Below are 17149 nucleotides of genomic sequence, written 5' to 3'. Positions count from 1 at the left end.
TTCTAGTTTCTGCATTCCTTTTGTATTTTATTAATGGGCATTTTGCTATAAGGAAGAGCTTTCTCTTCTCCTTGTTTATTATTCATTTATCTCAAAAAGGATTTGTAGATTCCAATTCAGTGAGAGAAAATCCATTACTGTCATTACATATTTGCTCAAATTGTCAGATTTAGCCTTTGGGAGCCTCTGAGAGGTAGCTTCTCGGTCCATTTACAAGCCACCATTATTCTTTGAACACTTCCATACTTTCAGACCCATCTTGTGTATGCTTTGCTTTAGCCCTGGGAGCAGCCATTTTTCCAAAGAGCCCTGATTTCTTTGATGGAGGTTGGTATTTAAAAACTGTTTGCTACATATGCTTACTGCTCCTGGGTGTCACTGCTCCAAGGCCCTCTTAGTAGGCAAAGGTAGAATATATATATATGTATATACAGGTGTTTTTGCACACATACATGAAACATACATACTTACATACACATACACACATAAACCATGAGTTCACACCAATCTTCCGATTCCAATCTACCACCACCAGGGTTCATTCAAGCTTTCCCTTTCTATATTTATAACTCCTTTCCTGGACAGTGAGAAACCTAACTCCCATTTATCTCAATATATTGACTTATTTGCTCATGTCCTCCCCAGAGCCCCCATCCCCGACATGTAACCAATCTCCTGATCCCCGTCAGGCTGCCACCTCACTCAGCTATGTTCCCTGCATGGCCCCAGCCCCTGCTGGACTGCCCTTGTTCCAGCTTGCCTAAAGGCTTTAATATGTATAAATACATAATACATATAAAATACTTTATTTTTTAGCTTAGTTTCAGGTTCACAGCAGAATTGAGTGGAAGAATCAGAGATTTCCTACATACCTCCTGGCTCCACATATGCATAGCTTCCCCCACTATCAACATGTAAGGGCTTTTTTAAAAAAGGAAACCAAAAAAAAATTAACTTCTTTATTTGTTTTTAATCTTAAGTGAAAATCATACCTCTTTTACAATCTGTCTTAGGTAGTTTGACATGTTATATACTTTTTCACATAAATCCAACTACTGTTCCCAGACAGCATAGATTAAACTTGATTCTTTTCACACAACTTTTTTTATATCATATGGTATAAAAGAAAGCATAAAAACTGTCTTCTTATGTTAAACTGCTGGGAAGGTGAATGAAGATTTATTCAGCAACTACTATTTGTCAGGCATACTTTGGAACACAGTGGAAACACATGAGGAAATGAGGCAATTTCAATCATTCTGCAGTTCAAGCCGCACCAGGGAACTCCCTTGGCCTACCTCACGGTTTTAGTCTGAGATTGTACCTTGTGGCTGTGTGTTGCTATTTTCCACTTTCATCCTTCATATTCTGCTCAGTGGTCATTTCTCACATGATCAAACTTAATCAGAAGGTAGATGATTCAACCCTGCAAGATAGGTAATATCACTGAATACCTGTGAGTTCAGAAGCAATTTTGTGTCTCTACATTTGTTTTAAAGTTTCTATATAATTCGATTTAAAATGTACATCTTTTAAATAGACTGGTTATTTTTGCTAAAGGATATACTTATGTCATTTCAGGAAAATATTGTGAGAAAAGCTTTTTGCTTCAGAGGAATTAAGAAAATACTTCTATTGTTCCTTGATTCTATTTAAATGATACTAATAATTTTATAAAATGACCAAATCTGCATGTTAGAATCTAGAAAAATGTTGGGGTATCATGTTCATATGGAAATGCCGAAGAATGCATCTGTGAACTGACACAGTAATTCACTTGTTGCAAAACAAAATGCATGAAATACTGCAGTCACTGGAGAAAACAGTGACTAACAAACTTAAGCAAATTGCCATCTTTCTATGTCATGGCAATTTTTAGGTTTGTCATTAAGTTATGCTGTAAGCAAAAATCTCAGGTTTAAACTGATGTAAGTGATGAAAGGATGAGCCTTTTAAAGTAGGTGATGATGATGGACCTGGTGACCACAGAGCCTGAGACATAACCTGGGTCAAATCTGGCTCTGCCACTTGCCAGCTGTGTGGCTCCCGTCTGACTTTCTAAACCTCCATTTCTGCATCTACACGATGAAAATGACAGTGTTGTGAGAAGTAAGAGAACTTATGTAAATATGTCCTAGAACAGTGCCAGGCACACTGGATGCACAATATATGTTTGTATGAGTGAAAATGAGTGACCCGAAGGTCACAGACTCAAATGCCTGTGAGGCTAGAAGTGTCCTTAGCATGGCTTGTGGCTGACCTGAGAGTTCACGTCACATTCATGTCCAAGGATTTGCCATGTTGGAATGAAAAAAAGCCTAGTGTTGCCATAAACTTTTTAAAGAAACTGGAAATCTGAATTTTATGTGCAATTTCCTGATGTTTAAACATTGAAAACTAATTTAAAATTTTTATTAGGAACTGTAGACTAAATAAAACTCATATACTGGATTTGGCCTTCGGCTGGCTGCTTTGTGTGTGTGTTTTCTTGGCTGGCCGCTTTTTGACCTCTGGCCTGAGTCCAGGCTTAGAAAACAAAAGAAAGAAGGTAGAAAATTGGAAAGGAATCTCAGCTTTGGAAAACTGAATCCAGGACTTTTGTATTCTAAAATATATGAGATGAGGGGAAAGTAAAGATGCTGACATAGATGCTAGAAAAGTAACTTCTGAAGAGAAAATTAATGTCTAATTATATGCAATAATGTGAAATACCACTAAAGCCTAATTATTGTGAGGGAAATTATGCATATGTAACATTCAAATATGCCACCACAGTGGTATAGTTAACTTTGTGAGTTTTATTTTACAGTAGATACTCTGTCTGCAGGATCTGTGACTAAAGAACTCCATCCATGACTGAAGCCAGTCTCATCACTTCACAGTCAACCTGGTTAACACCAATGGCCCACGCCTTGTAACCTCAGTTCATAGCTCTGCCAGATCTATAGAGATAAAACTAGGCGAAGCTGATGATATAAGAGACAAAGCCTTAATGCCCCAAAGTTCCTTTTCTACAATTCTGAAATTCCCATTAGAGTTTATTTTTGAGAAAACTAAGTGATATTTTCCCTTCAAGTCAGTTTGCTGAATGAGATTTCTCAACATCTGTGCAGACACACTGAGAGGACGAGGGCTGTAACTAGGGTAAAGGGAGAGGAGGAAAAAGAGAACGAGGTATGGCTGCTGCTTTGACAGAGGGTAGCATGATCATATTTGTATTTTATAAAGATCATTCTAGCAGTATCTTGAAGAATCAAATGGGGTTGTATAAGAGGCACAGAGAAAGTCAGAAGACAACTGCAGTATCCAGATAAGAAATTATGAGGGGAAAGTGACGTCAGCATCATGGCAGAATAAAATATCCCTACCCAACTGAATCATGAAGAAAGAGAAAATCTGAACAGACCGATAATGAGTAAGAAGATTGAATCAGTAAAAAACGTGCCAACAAAGAAAAGGCGAGGACAGGATGGTTTTACTGGTGAATTCTATCAAACATTTAAAGAATTAATACCATTCCTTCTCAAACTCGTCCAAAAGTTGAAGAGAAGGGAACAATCCCAAACTCATTTTATGAGACCACTATTACCCTGATACCGAAGCCAGATGAGGACACTACAAAAATTATAGGCCAATATCCCTGATGAATATAGATGCAAAAATTCTCAACAAAATATTGGCAACTGAATTCAACAGCACATTAAAAGGATTACACACCATGATCAAGTAGAATTCATTCCTGGGATATAAGGAAGGTTTAACATATGCAAATCAATAAATGTAGTACACCACATTAATAGAATGAAAGATAAAAATCATATGATCATCTCAATAGATGCACAAAAGTATTTGACAAAATACATCTTTTTAGGAGAAAAAGTCTCAATAACTTGGGTATAGAAGAAACATACCTCAACATAATAAAGGCCATATATGACAAGCCCACAGTTAATATCATACTCAATAGTGAAAAGTTGAAAGCTTTTCCTCTAAGATCAGGAACAATCAAGGGTGCCCACCACTTCTATTCAATACAGTACTAGAAGTCCTAGCCAGAACGGTTAGACAAGAAAAAGAAATAAAAGGCATCTAAATTAGAAAGGAAGAAGTAAAACTGTCTTCATTTGCAAAAGAAATGATCTTAGATATAGAAAATCCTAAAGACTCCACCAAAAAACTCTTATAACTTAGCAAAGAATTCAGTAAAGTTGCATGATACAAAATCAACATACAGAAATCAGTTGTGTTTCTATACACACAAAATGAAATATCTGAAAAAGAAATAAAGAAAATAATCCCATTCACAATAGCATCAACAACAATAAAATACTTAGGAGTAAATTTAACCAAGGAGGTGAAATATCTGTACATTGAAATCTATAAAACTTTCATGAAAGAAACCAAGTAGACACAAATAAATGGAAAGATATTCTGTGTTCATGGATCAGAAGAATTAATACTGTTAATATGTTGATACAACCTAAAACCATCTATGGATTCAATGCAATCTCTACCAAAATTCCAGTGACATTTTTCACAGAAACAAAAAAAATCCTAAAATTTGTATGGAACCACAAAAGACCCTTAACAGCCAAAGCAATTCTGAGAAAGAACAACAAAGCTGGAGACATCCTACTTCCTGACTTCAACAGCTATAGTAATCAAAATGGTATGGTACTGGCATAAAAACAGAGACATAGACCAATGGAACAGAGTCAAGAGCCCAGAAATAAACCCTTGCATATACAGTCAATATTTGACAAGGGATGCAAGAAAACTTAATGGGGAAAAGATAAGCCTCTTCAATAAATGGTGTTGGGACAACTAGACAACAAAATTCAGAAGAATGAAACTGGACCCCTATCTTACACCACTCATAAAAATTAACTCTAAATGGATTAAAGACTTAAACAAAAGATTTGAAAGCATAAAATTCCTAGGAAAAAACAGGGAAAACCTTCTTGACATTGGTTTTGGCAACAATTTCTTGGATATCAGACCAAAGCACAAGCAACAAAAGCAAAAATTAATTAAGTAGATTACATCAAACTAAAAATCTTCCATATATCAAAAGAAACAAATCAACAAAATGAAAAGACAGCCTATGGTATGGGATAAAATATTTGCAAATCATTTATCTGATAAGGGGTTAATATCCAAAATATATAAAGAACTCATACAACTCAACAAAAAAAAGCAATGTGATTAAAAAAAGAGACAATTTGAATAGATATTTTTCCAGAGAAACATACAGATGGCCAACAGATACATGAAAAAGTGCTCAACATCACTAATCATCAGGAAAATGCAAATCAAAACCACAAGGAGATATCACCTCACACCTGTTAGAATGGCTATTATCAAAAAGACAAGAAATAACAGGTATGGACCAAGATGTGGAGAAAAGGGAACCCTTGTGCATTGTTGGTGGGAACGTAAATTAGTGCAAACACTATGGAAAACAGTATGGAGGCTCCTCAAAAAATTAAAAATAGAACTACTATATGATCCAGCAATTCCACTTCTGAGTATTTATCCAAAGAAAATGAAATTCCTATCTTGAAAAGCTATCTGCAGCCCATGTTCACTGCAGCATTATTTACAAGAGCCAAGACATGGAAACCACCTAAGTGTCCATCAACAGATGACTGGATTATGAAGATGTGGCATTCACATACACACACACACACACACACACACACACACACACAATGGACTATTACTCAGCCATAAAAAAAAGACAGAAATTCTGCCATTTGCGTCAACATGGACGGACCTTGAGGGCATTATACTAAGTGAAATAAGTCAGAAAGAGAAAGACAAATACTGTATGATCTCATTTATATGTGAAATCTTAAAAGAAAAAAAAAACAACTCATAGATTCAGAGAACAGATTGGTGGCTGCCAGCAGCAGGGGGTAGGGAGTGGGTGAAATGGGTGAAGGTGGTTAAAAGGTATAAACTTCCAGTTATAAGATAAATAAGTCCTGAGGATGTAATATACAGCATGGTGATATACAGCATATTTATTTAACATACAGTGTAGTTAACAATATTGTATTGTATATTTGAAAGTTGCTAAGAGAATATATCTTAAAAGTTCTCATAAGAAAAAAATTGTAACTATGTGTGGTGATGGATGTTAATTTAAACTTATTGTAGTAATCATTTCACAATATACATGTACATATATCAAATCATTATGTTGTACACCTAAAACTAATACAATGTTATATGTCGGGGGGCGGGGGGGGGGACTTGTCTAAGAATAAAAGTGAAGGAAAGTAGTCCAGAGGGGGCCTAGGCCCTGAGAAGGAAACACAAATGCTTAGCATGGCTTATAAGGTTCTTTTCATGGTATGGCTTGTCCAACTCTCTCACCTCCTTAACTATCACCTTCTCATAGCCAAGACACCTCACTAGCCATTGCTATTTCCCAGAGTAGGGCATGGTCTCTCTTGCCATCACTCTACCAGAACATTCTGTCCCTCTCTTCACTTGATTCATTCCTACATTTCCTCAAGACTTACTCTTGGGCCAGCCCAGTGTCATAGTGGTTAAGTTCACATGGTCTATGTCAGTGGCCCAAGGTTCATAGGCCCGGATGCTGGGTGTGGACCTACACAACACTCATGAAGCCACGCTGTGGAGGCATCCCACATACAAAATAGAGGAAGACTGGCAGGGATGTTAGCTCAGGGACACTCTTCCTCAAGCAAAAAGGGGAGGATTGGCAGCATGGTAGCTCAGGTCTAATGTTTCTCACCAAAAAAAAAAAATACTCTTAATTCTTCCAAGAAGTCACCCTGTCCCTGCTGAGTCAGAGGATACTCTCTTGTGATGCTTTAGCACCCATGAGTCAACTTCCACTATAATGTCTGAGTTACTTGTCTTTTTACTCTATGGGACTATGAGTTTTGCAGCTGTAGGAACAGTATCTTATTTATTTCGGTGTCCTCAGTGACTAATACAGGGGATGGAACATACTCAACTTAAGTTTCTTGAACTAAATGGCAAGGAGAAATTATAAACTAAAAAAATGAAGTTGATTTCTAACTTAATTAAAATATTTATAGCTTAAGCAACAGATGAGAACAGTTTTCTGACTGTATACATTTAGTAGGATATATTCAAAGGACAAAAAAAAACAGCAAAGAAATATTTGGTTTGGTAATGGTGTTGTAATTCTGAAAGTACTTTGTGTTTTGCAGGATAGAGTAAATAAGCAAACATATTGACGTCACTGGGAAACAGAGTTTTCACTGTGGGAGAAGGCAGATACAAATATGAATGGGAGATGGTGGGGAAGAATCAAATGGTATTAAATTTCAATTGGATACGAGCTTTTAATAACAATAAGCATACCTAGCTTCTAGATCTTAGCTTCTAAGGCTGACTCCCTAAATAAAAAGAAACAGAGCTCTTCTTATAAATATCTGGTTCCAGATCTGGAGCAATAAAACAGAAAGTGAGCCTTAGTACATAAAACAAATGGGGACATATCAAAAAAACATAGTTTGATAGGGCTTCTACAGAACAAATTTGGGGCAATTTGATCAAATGGAATAATGATGCTAATATGCTGAATAAAAAAAGATCCTTGAGTCCACAATGATTATGAGAGGGCAGAGGATGAGAAAGGGAAAGCTGTTCTTTACAAAAGAAGAATAAGCTATCTAATAAATATAGAAAAAAGGATAGAATTAGAAACACATCATTTTGTGAACCCCAGTATAATAACTGACTCAGGCAAAAATCCTATTGACACAAATCACTGAGTGAAATGTTGTTTCGAAACAGGATATTCACAGGGCCACAGAGCATCACTCTAGAGATTACTTATTAAGTACAAAGAGAAATAGTTATCTTCCAGTGGAGGTACGTCAGTCATCACTTTTAAAAGGTGGCCACATTTAGCATCAACAATAGTAGGACAGCCTGAAATGATATGACTCCTAATGTGATGCAGTAAGAAGCGTACATTATAGATGATATATATCATAAATATCTATGTCATAGGTATCATAAATATATTTTTTTTGCCAAAAGTGTCTAAGTGGAACTGAATTATGAGGAAACAATTAGAAAAATACTGAACATAGAATATTATGCAAGACACCAGGCCTGATCTCGTCACAAAAGTTTTATGTCATGAAAAACAAAAAAGCAGAAAGTAGATTAAATTAGACTAAATGCAGTGTGTGAACTAGGATCCAATTTAAAAAACAAATAACAAAAGAACAAATAGCTATCAAAGGCATTTTTGAAGTGAGAGAAAGTTAAATATGGACTAAATATTCATGATATTGAATTAACGTTCTTTTTTTCTTTTCTTTTTCAGTAAGGAAGATTTTCCCTGAGCTAACATCCGTGCCAATATTCCTCCATTTTGTATGTGGGATGCCTCCACATCATGGCTGCTGAGTGGAGTAGGTCCGCACCCAGGATCCGAACCTGCAAACCCCAGGCTGCCAAAGCAGAGCACAAGGAACTTTAACCACTCAGCCATGGGGCTGGCCCCTAATGTTCATTTTTAAAGATGTGATAATGGTATTGGGATTATGCAGAAAAATGTTATTCTTGGGGAGCTGATATTTGGAATTTATGTTCAAATGGAAAGATAAAAGAGAGAGAGAGAGAAAGGGAAGAAATATTGCAAAATGTTAACAACTATTGCACCTACATAAAAGATATATAGTTGTTCATTGTACTTTTCTGTAGATTAGAAATTTTCAAAATAAAAATCTGGGAAAATATTTCTAAGTTTGTATATTTTTTGGTTTGGCTTAATTTCTTTTTGCATTTTACCTTAATTCCTTTTTTCTTTTTTGGTTTTTTGCATCTGAGTTCCTGTATTTCAATGGCAATTCATCCTACACTAATTGACCACCAGTAGAATTATTTAGGCAGTTATACAACATCCAGAAGAGGGCAGCAGAGTAAAACTTTTCTTCAATTAAAGAACGATATTAACACTGTGTTAACTTTGCCAAATATCTGAAAATCAGACTTTACCTCACCTCTTTCTCAGGAATAAAGCGGTCATCTCAGTGTTCCTCTTAGAATATTAAAAAAAACTCAAAGCATTTACTGAGAATTCTATTTTTCCAATCTAAAACCTACACTCATTGTTTATCTATTATCTAATATGACATTCCTATTCTCCCGCCCACTTCTGACAGACAGTCACAACCAAGGACAGGCTGTATCAAGGCACTTGAGGTGCTCCTTCCCAGTCTCCTGTTCTCAAGAGCACCATGCTCTTGGCTGGCCATCCACCCACCCCCACCCCTCCACCTACCACCCATCCACTTACCATCCATCTACCCACTCATCCATCTCACCATGTGTCTACCTACCCATCCATCCTGCCAACCACTGTTCCTCTGAGCTTCCCAACTATTTCTACAAGCTAGTGCTCTGCTTAAGAATCTTCAGTGACTACCTACCACCTACTACCTCAAATCTCAAGATTTTCCAATGGTCTGGCCTTACTCTGCCAAAAAACTTTATTTCTACTATTCCTGATGCAAGTTTTTGCTCTATTCAGATCATTACACTCTTGATCTCTGAACCCAATTGTGTTCAATCCTGCCTCTGCACCTTTGTTCATGCCAATGGTTCTCAAGCTATTTGGTCTGAGAAGCAGCTGAGAACCAATGGCATAGAATCTTCCAGTTGATACTCAAAGCTGCCACAACCTACTGTGTACTACACAGCTCCATAGGGCATCATTCACACAACAGTCCTAACAGATCTGTATATTTATTACAACTATTCTCCACTAGATGGCAGTAAAATAGCTGGAAGAAGGGTAGCTTTTGTGAATTCACACAGACCAGCAGAGACCATTTTTTTCCCACATTTTATACAATATTTTAGGTCCTGAAGCACAAAATAACTTCAAAATATTAAAATCTAATTTTATCAAGATATTATATACTACTCTAATCGCAGAATTGGCTAAATTAACTTCAAGATCTGATGAAATGCCTCGTCACATACTTTCTCAAAATTTTGCATCACAATATGTGGTTCTAATACTCAATTCTCAAACATTTTTGTCTTCAGACCCCATTACACCCTTAACAATAACTGAGAGTCCCCAAGGGCCTTTTGTTTATATGGGTTATATCTACTGGTATTTACTATATCATATTAAAACTGATACATTTTTAAATATCTACTTATTTCATTAAAAATAACAATTAAAAAATCTATTATATGACAATATGGAGAACACATCTTTATGAAAAATAGCTAAATCTCCACCCAAATAGTAAGAAGAATGGCATTTTTAATATTTTTTGCAAATCTATTTCATTTCCAGCTTAATAAAAGGCAGCTGGATTCTCCTATCTGTTTCTGGGTTATTCAGTCTGTCTTATCGCACATCATGTAAGCCCTAGAAAAATGCCACTCTACCTTTGTGAGGGAATGGGAATAAATAAAGACAAATAACATCTTAGGACTATTATGAAAATAGTTTTGACCTTGCAGATCTCTAAAAAGATCCCAGGGACCCCCAGTGTTCCCAGGCTACACTTTGAGAACTGCCAGCTTATGCTATCCCCTCCCTTCCACTTCTCTTCTACCTATTTCTCTTTGAAGCACTTCTTAACTCCAGTAACTCACACAGAAATTCTATGGTAATTAATATTTAATTTTTCTAAATTGTGTTTTTCCAACTAGACTGTAATCTTTTGAAGCTGTACTTAGGCACACAGTTATCAGTGAATGAATACTTGCCAGTTATGTTACCCGTATTAGACGGTGTAGCTATTCAAATAGCCTCCAGGATATCTACCATCTTTAAATATCATCTCTCTTCCAGCAGAGCACTGTGAATCACAGCTATGCCTCCTACATCCTCTGCTCGCTCCCCCTCAAAACACACACACACACACTCACTCTCTTTCTGTCTCTAAGATTCCACTCAGGGAACAAGGAAAAGGGACTGAAAATATATCATCTAATTCGTGCAAAGTAACCCTGTCCTCCAACTTACAGCTTGCAAAAAACTTTTTTTGTTGGACAAAGTCAAAGCTCTAAAATATTTACTGATTCTGCCCATAAAAAATTAAGTGGATAAATACTGCCAGATTTCATAAAATGTCTGGATATCTGCTAGTTTGTCAACATAAACTCAGTCTTTTCAACATTTTCCACACAGAGAAAAACCTTAATTCCCTCCTCTGAAGGTCGGGAGAGGGAAGAGGACCCTGTCCTTGCTTGCCCAGGATCAGAAAAACATGGGTGAGTTCACTCAAAATAGTTAAACAATTCCCTCCTGCATTTCCCAAGTTGGCCTTCCCATTCTGGGCTATTTCACCTTGTCTTCTCATCTCAAACCTCCAAGGTTCCCCCATAACTCTTCTCAGGTGAAGATCTTGCCTCATAGGTAACGGAGAAACTAGAAGCCGCCGGATTCAGCCCTTATCTTTCTCCAGCCAAATCCATGAATCCACCCTCTGCTAAGCCCATACTCTCTGCCTTCCCTCCTGCTACAGTTGAAGACGCATCCTTGCTCCTGTCAGAGGACAACTTCTCCACTTGTGCTCTGAATCGGTTGCCAGCTTTATTCTGGAAATTATGCATGCATGCATATCAACTTCTTTGTCTCAGTTGATCATTCTCATCAGCACACAAATATGCTAGAGCATCTTTCATCTTACCAAATTCCTCTCCGCCTTTGGCTCCATTTCTCTGCCTCCCTTTCAGTAAGCTTATTCAAAGAGTTGTGTACCTTTGTTTCTCCTTCCTCACCTCATATTTTCTCCTCAACACACTCAAATACATTCAAACTTTTCACCAAAACTGCATTTGACCAAGTTATCGTGGGCCTGCATCTTGCAAAACTCATGGTCATTGCTCAATCTACATTCTTCACTGTCTCCTTTTTCTTCCTAGGTAATCTCATCCAATCCTCTGGCTGAAGGCTCTAATTTCACCTCCAGTTATGGCTTCACTTCAAAGCTCCCGATGTGGATATTCAACTAGTTACTCAACATTTCTCATAGGCATTTCAAAACTTCACCCTCCCACATCCAATCCATCAGCAAGTCCTGTCAACTCCTCCAAAACATAATCCTAATCCATCCACTCTCTCCATCTCCACAGCTACTATGAGAGCCTGGACTACAGAACTACTCTATCAGCCTCCTAATTAACCTTCCTTGTGTGGTAACTGACCACCTATTCTCCACAAAATACTTAAAATGATCTTTTTAGAAACAAGAATCAGATCATATCATTCCCCTGCTTAAAACTCTCCAATGTCTTCCCTTTACACTAAGAATCTCAACTTTTCTCCTGGACCTACAAGGCCCTACCTGAATTGGCCTCCTCCCTGACTTCATCTTTCCCTCCTACGGTGTTCCAACTACAGTGACCTTCATTTCCTTGCTTGAGTACATCAAACTCCTCCCTGCCTCAGTGCCTTTGTATCTCATATCCACAGACTCTCCCCAAAGATCTTTCTAACTTTGGTGCCATCTTATCATTTAGGTCTCATTCATTCATGTTATCACCCTATCCAATGTTGCCACTCCTATTCCCACCCCCAAGTAACCCTTATAAAGAAAGTGAGGTACCAGCAGGAAACAAACGACGCAAAAGTTATCCATTCCACTCTCTTCTCAGTACCCTGCCTCATTTTCTTCAGGGTACTAATCACTGTCTGACATTATTTATGTGTTTGCTTAGCATCTGTCTCCTACACTAGAACCTGAGATGTACTGGGTGCTCAATAAATTATTTGTTGAAATCTCATTTTAACTGGAAGTTACAATTCATCTAGGGACACATGCCCTATTTGTGGATTTTTAGGATATTAATAATAAAGATGATCTTTCCTACATGGCATTTTTGTGATTTATAACATAAATCGGTTTTAAATGGAAAAATACACCATACATACCTTATCCTTAATTGGGCAGAGTATTTGGAGAGACAGGAAATAACAATAGGAAGTGGGGGTAAAGAATCAGAGAGAAGAGGGTAATTTTGAACAGCAGCACATCTACCAATGCTAACTTTTGCTTGTTATATACGATATACTATCAAATTGTCTACCAGTCTGTGGTTTCTCATTTATCTGTACTTAAAGTTTTATGTAAATCATTAAAGACAATTTAAGGGATACTATCAACCACCATGACCCAATTGATATTTACAGCACACTAAACCCAACAACTACAGAATATATGCTTTTTTTAACTGCACATGGTATGTTCACCAAGACAGAGCATATCCTAGGACATAAAACAAGTCAAAAAACTGAAAAGAACTGAAATCATACATGTTCTCTAACCACAGAAGAATTAAATCAAGAACAAATTTCAATAAGATATCTAAGAAAATCCAAAATATTTGGAAATTAAAACACTTCTAAATAACCCATGGATCAAAAAAGAAATCACAAGGGAAATTTAAAAAGTAGGGGCCGGCCCGGTGGCTCAGCGGTTAAGTTTGCACATTCTGCTTTGGTGGCCCGGGGTTCGCCAGTTCAGATCCTGGGTGCAGACATGGCATCGCTTGGCAAGCCATGCTGTGGTAGGCATCCCACATATAAAGTAGAGGAAGATGGGCACAGATGTTAGCTCAGGGCCAGTCTTCCTCAGCAAAAAGAGGAGGATTGGCAGCAGATGTTAGCCCAGGGCTAATCTTGCTCAAAAAATATATATCTATTTTGTATGGAATGATAATGAAAATACAACATATCAAAATTCCTGAAATTCAACTAAAATAATGTTTGGAAGAAAATTTATAACTTTAGATGCTCACATTGGAAAATAAGAAAGGTCTAAAATCAGTGATATAAGACTCCACTTTAAGAAGCCAGAAAAGAAGAGCAAAACAAGCCCAAAGTAAGTAGAACATATAAAATAATACAGAACAGAAACCAACAAAACAGAAAATAGACAAACAGTAGAGAAAATTAATAGTCAAAAGCTGTTTCTTTGAAAAGACCAACAAACTCCTCGTTTACAATGATAAAGAGAAAAAGAGAATGCAAACCACCAAAATCAATAAAAGTGGGATTATCACTATAGATCACACAGACATTAAAAGGACAGTAAGACTATATTTATGAACAACTTTATGCCAACAAATTTGACAACTTACATAAAATGAACAAATTCCATGAAAAACATAAAAACTTATGAAATTGAAACAAGATGAAACAGAAATTCTGAATAGCTGCACGTCTTTAAAAGAAGTTGAATTCATTATCAAAGAACACTACAAGCCCAAGTGGTTTCACTGGTGACTTATATCAACACTCAAGGAAGGAAAACACCAATCTCATACAATTTTCTCTTTAAGAAAGTAGAGGAGGAGAGAATACTTCTCAACTCATTTTACGAGGTCAGCATAAGCCTAGTGCCAAAACCCGAAAATAAAACTAAAAACAAGCCACAAGACTGAAATTTTAAAAACACACTTCAAAATAAATGTAGGATGACAACAAAAGCCTATAAAAACCTACAGGGTATGACCAAAATGTTACTCACAACTGAGCAGGGTGATCTCAGGAATCCAATGATGGTGCAACATTTGACAATGTCTCATTATAATTCACTTCATTAGCAGAAGAACAGAGAGAAACTACGTGATCATCTCAATGAATAGCAAAGAAAAGCATCTGATATGCATCGTTCATTTAAAATTTAAGACAAAAATTTGTGACAAACCAAAAGTAGAACTTTTTAAACTCCATAAAGTACCAGAAAATAACAGTTAATTTTAAATTTGAAGGTGAAACCTTAGAAATAGATAGAAGAATGAAGTAGATGTATACAAATTAATATGGAGAGACTCCAAAATATATTTTTGAATAAATAACAGAAGTTGCAGATAGACATAGAAATAAGACTGGCAGAAAAGATACCAGCCAGTCAACTTCTGAGTAGAGGAGGCAGGACCAGGATTGGTGGAAGCACAGGTTATAGAGTGTCATTAAAAGAGACTTTAGCCTTATCTGCCATGTTTCTATTTTTTATAAGGAGAATGCTGTTTTCATGAATTACTTGGATAACTAAAAAGTAATTTTAATACCACAAATTTAAATTCAACATAGTATTGAAAGTCCTAGCCAGAGCAATTAGGAAAGAAAAAGAAATAAAAGACATCCAAATTGGAAAGGAAGAAGTAAAACTGTCACTTTTTACAGATGCCATGATATTAGATATAGGTATTATATACAGAAAATCCTACAGAGTCCACCAAAAAACTGTTAGAACTAATAAACCAATTCAGTAAAGTTGCAAAATACAAAATCAACAGTCAGCCCTCCATATCCACAAGTTCAGCATCTGCGGATACAACCAACTGTTGATTGAAAGACCTACAATGGTTGTGTCTGTACTGAACATGTACAGACGCTTTTTTCTTGTTATTATTCCATAAACAATACAGTATAACAACTATTTACATAACATTTACATTGTATTAGGTATTATAAGTAATCTAGAGATGACTTAAAATATACAGGAAGACATGCATAGGTTATATGCAAATGCGATGCCATTTTATATAAGGGACTTGAGCATCCAGAGTTTGGTATCCATGGGTGTCCTGGAACCAATCCTCCACAGATACCAAGGAAGGGCTGTATACAAAAATCTGCTGTGTTTCTATAGACCAATAACAAACTAACAGAAAGAGAAATTAAGAAAACAATACCATTTACAATTGCATCAAAAAGAATAAAATACTTAGGAATAAATTTAAGCAAGGAGGTGAAAGATCTGTACACTGAAAACTATAAGACATTAATGAAAGAAACTGAAGAAGACACAATTAAACGGAAAGATATTCCATGCTCATGGATTGAAAGAATTAATATTGTTAAAATGACCATACTACCAAAGCAATCTACAGATTCAATGCAATCCCTATCAAAATCCCAATGGCATTTTTCATAGAAATAGAACAAATAATCCTAAAATTTGTATGGAACCACAAAAGACTCTAAATAGCAAAAGCAATCTTCAGAAAGAAGAACAAAGCTGGAAGTATCACACTCCCCAATTTCAAAATGTATTACAAATCATAGTAATCCAAAAGTATGGTATCGGTATAAAAACAGACACATAGATCAAAAGAACAGAACAGAAAGCCCAGAAATAAACCCACACATATATGGTCAATGAATATACAACAAAGGAGCCAAGAATATACAATGCAGACAATACATGGTGCTGGGAAAACTGGAGAGCCACATGCAAAAGATTGAAACTGGGCCACAATCTTGCACTATACACAAAAATTAACTCAAAATGGATTAAAGACTTGAATGTAAGACCTAAAACTATAAAACTCCTGAAGAAAACCTAGGTGGCAAACTCCTTGACATCAGTTTTGGTGACGAATTTTTGGTTTGACACCAAAAGCAAAAGCAATCAAAGCAAAAATAAACAAGCGGGACTTCATCAAACCAAAAAGCTTCTGCACAGCCAAGGAAACCATCAACAAAATGCAAAGGCAACCTACTGAATGGGAGAAAATATCTGCATGTCTTCTGATAAGGGGTTAATATCCAAAATATACAAATAATTCATACAATTTAATAGAAAAAAATCAAGCAACCTGATTAAAACAATGGGCAGAAGATCTGAATAGACATTTTTCCAAAGAAGACATACAGATGGCCAACAGGTACATGAAAAGATGCTCAATGTCACTAATCACCAAAATCACAAAGATACCACCTCACACCCGTTAGAACGGCTATTATCAAAAAGACAATAAATAACAACTGTTGGCGAGGATGTAGAGAAAAGAGAATCTTTGTGCACTGTTGGTGGGGACGTAAACTGGTGCAGCCTCTATGGAAGACAGTATAGAGGTTCCTCAAAAAATCAGAAATAGAAGAACCATAGGATTCAGCAATTCCACTTCTGGGTACTTAACTGAAGAAAACGAAAAAACTAATTCAAAAAGATAAATGCACCCCTATTTTCATTGCAGCCTTATCTATAATAGCTAAGATATGGAAACAACTTAAGTGTCCATCGATATATGAATGGATAAAGAAGATGTGATATAGATAGATAGATAGATACACACACACACACACCATGCAATATTATTCAGCCATAAAAAAAGCGAAAACTTGGGGGCCGGCCCGGTGGCGCAGCGGTTA

At 36.4% G+C, this 17149-nt stretch overlaps 1 long non-coding RNA gene across 1 annotated transcript in view; it reads right to left on the bottom strand.

Annotated features, from left to right (window-relative positions):
• The window catches only part of LOC103548211 (uncharacterized), a 70632-nt gene that overhangs the window by 51450 nt on the left and 2033 nt on the right, over positions 1–17149 (bottom strand). Inside the window, exon 2 of the long non-coding RNA XR_544196.2 lies at positions 1299–1426. This is a non-coding gene — a long non-coding RNA (uncharacterized lncRNA). The remainder of the gene's footprint in view (positions 1–1298; positions 1427–17149) is intronic.

Source organism: Equus przewalskii, chromosome 20 (assembly GCF_037783145.1).
Source record: "Equus przewalskii isolate Varuska chromosome 20, EquPr2, whole genome shotgun sequence".
Taxonomy (NCBI): Eukaryota; Metazoa; Chordata; class Mammalia; order Perissodactyla; family Equidae; genus Equus; species Equus przewalskii.
The sequence above is the reverse complement of the archived record's forward strand: the minus strand, read 5'-3'. Positions and strand labels throughout refer to the sequence as shown.